Source organism: Gavialis gangeticus, unplaced genomic scaffold (genome assembly GCF_001723915.1).
Source record: "Gavialis gangeticus isolate Ggan-Ray unplaced genomic scaffold, GavGan_comp1, whole genome shotgun sequence".
NCBI lineage: Eukaryota > Metazoa > Chordata > Crocodylia > Gavialidae > Gavialis > Gavialis gangeticus.
The window spans coordinates 14,323,825-14,326,325 of NW_017729029.1; the positions used below are offsets into that span (position 1 = coordinate 14,323,825).

General features: G+C 47.8%; 1 protein-coding gene across 1 annotated transcript in view; it reads left to right on the forward strand.

The window, feature by feature from the left end:
• HPRT1 (hypoxanthine phosphoribosyltransferase 1) overlaps positions 1-2,501 on the forward strand; it is a 32,519-nt gene that overhangs the window by 364 nt on the left and 29,654 nt on the right. The gene's annotated exons all lie outside the window — the stretch shown is intronic.

A 2,501-nucleotide genomic window follows, 5' to 3' on the forward strand; every position in this document is an offset into this window, starting at 1 on the left:
GGAGGAGATGGGGGGGGTGTTGGGGAGATTGGGAGTATTTGTGGGGAGATTGCAGAGGTGATGGGGGAGATTGGGAGTACTTGGGGGTGATGGGGTATCTGGCGGTGACGGGGCCCCAGAGACGGGGAGGTATTTGGGGGCATAGGGCGGCATGTGTGGGGATGGGGGAGGTGACAGGGCCCCCAAAACGGGAGCTATTTTGGGGGTGGTGGGGGACATGTGGGAGGGGGAGAGGGGAGGCAAGGTGGGTTGGCACCTGGCTGGGGTATTACAATCCCAGCACTCGTTCCTGCCCAGGGCAGGGGGTCGGCCTTGAGGATCCATCCAGGTCCCTTCTGACCCTAGAAACTATGAAATTATGGGGGTTTTGGGGGTGCCTCGGGGCAGTGCAGGGCGTGACGGGGACCCAGAGGTGCGCATGGGGGTGCGGGTCCCTCCAGGTGCCTGGCCCGTGTTGTGTGGCAGGGGAAGCGCAAGTGAGGCACTTGGGGGGCAGCCCCAGCTAGCCCTGGCAGGGTCGGGCCCCTTCGGCATGCTCGCCCCCCACATGCCCCGTGGAGAGGAGGTTCAGAGCAACCCAAGCACACCCTGCGCTTGTCCAGGGCAGTCGCATCCCTCCTGGCAGAGGTTGCAGAGGGCCCTGCCAGCTTGGGGAGACGCCTTACCTGTGTGCTTAATGTGACTGTGAACTTGCTGGCGCTGGGTGTAACCTTGAAGTTCTCATTAAACCAGTTAACAGCCATGGTGACTTTCTGTTTGCAAGGGCAGGGGATGGTGCTGATTGTGGAGCTCACCACAGGCAGTATCTGGTTCTTGTCCCTGCTTTCTAGCGGCTGATCTTCAGCTCTGAAGGGCACTTTTCCCCACGTTATTTAGAATAATGTAAATTAGAAAAAAGGAGCTCATTGTCTTAGGGAACATTTCTCAAGAGACTTTAAAACCAAAAACAAGACAAGCCTGCAGAGAAAGGCAACTTCCTTTTTTACCTTTGCAAATTATGCCAGCGTGAAATACATTCTGATCTCCATTGCTTTGCAGAGTATGCAAACTAATTAATACATTTGTATAATAACATGCAGGAGGGTGGTGTTTAACTATAATCAGCTTATATGCTTGGGTTAGACCTGATTTGGAAGGCACTGAATTCCTGTTTATTTTGAAGAGGCTGTAAAAAAATACCCATTTGAAATGTAATTTTGTAAGAATCTTACAAATTCTTAATGAACTCCCCCCCGCAAAAAAACAAAAAAACAACCCACTGCCACCACTCAAGACAACCTGTGGTTTCTGTGAGTGACCGCACTATTTAGCAGTGTCCCCTGGCTCAAAATGCTGTGCTCCTTCCTTACCCCCAACCCCTACAGCAGTATGTAGTTTGCCATCCCTATTTAAAAATGTCTGTGTTAAGTTTTTAGGATAGAGCTATTTTTTCTCTGAATATGGAAAGAAAGTTTTGTTAAATAAATTAAATATAATTACAGAGTTGAACTATAAGAAAACCTTGTAGCTTTTAAAAGAGAGGGATCTTGTCTGAAATACTAGCTCACTAAGGTTTCCAGGGCTCTCATCCAGTGATTGCTGAGTTTGGTGTATCAGAGGGGGAGGAGTAGTCTTATAACTTCAATTCTTATAGGCTCTCATGCTACTAATTCTCGTATGAAATGATCCTTAGCGAGTGGCATAGCATAAACCTGAGCAGGTGACAGCTTGCAAGGCCAGGTAAATGCTTCCTCTGGTAATGAAATGATTCTGCGTATTTTGCAGAGACAACAGGAGTTGAGCTGGATCGTTAAGAGCCATGCGTTGGTGAATTACCAGTAATAGGCTTCAGTTTTCTCCACAGACATTTAACTACACTTTGCATATAATGGGATTCAGCTGTAAAAGCAGAAATTAAGATAGTAAAAATTACATTAGTAACTTTAAATGGTGGGTAGGTAAAAGTCACAAAAGCTCAGATCTTGATGCTTTTGTAATGGCACATCCTAAACCTTAATAGTGCCTGGTGTAATTATATGTCTGCTAATCACATGTCATAATTAACACATACTTGAGTGCTGATCCTGCAAGCTGTTCTGTACGGGTTCCTGCCCATGCCAAACAGCTTGCTGAAATGGGACTTTCATGGCTGATGATGAGAGGTGTTGAGCACCTGCGGTTCCCAGGATCCAGGCCGTAGAAACATGCTGAGCCTCTTCTTGATGTGAACATGTAACTGGGCACATTGGTAAAGCTGTCTTGTGTCACAGTTATTGGAAATTGGCTCCTGGATTTTGTTTGATTTGATATTGTGCAGATTTGGAGGGCTTCCATGTTATAGTTTCATAGTTTCTAGGGTCGGAAGGGACCTGAGAAGATCATCTAGTCCGACCCCTTGCCATGGCAGGAAAGAGTACTGGGGTCAAACGACCGCAGCAAGGTATTCATCTAACCTCCTCTTAAAAACCCCCAGGGTAGGAGCCTGCACCACCTCCCTTGGAAGTTGGTTCCAGACCCTAGCC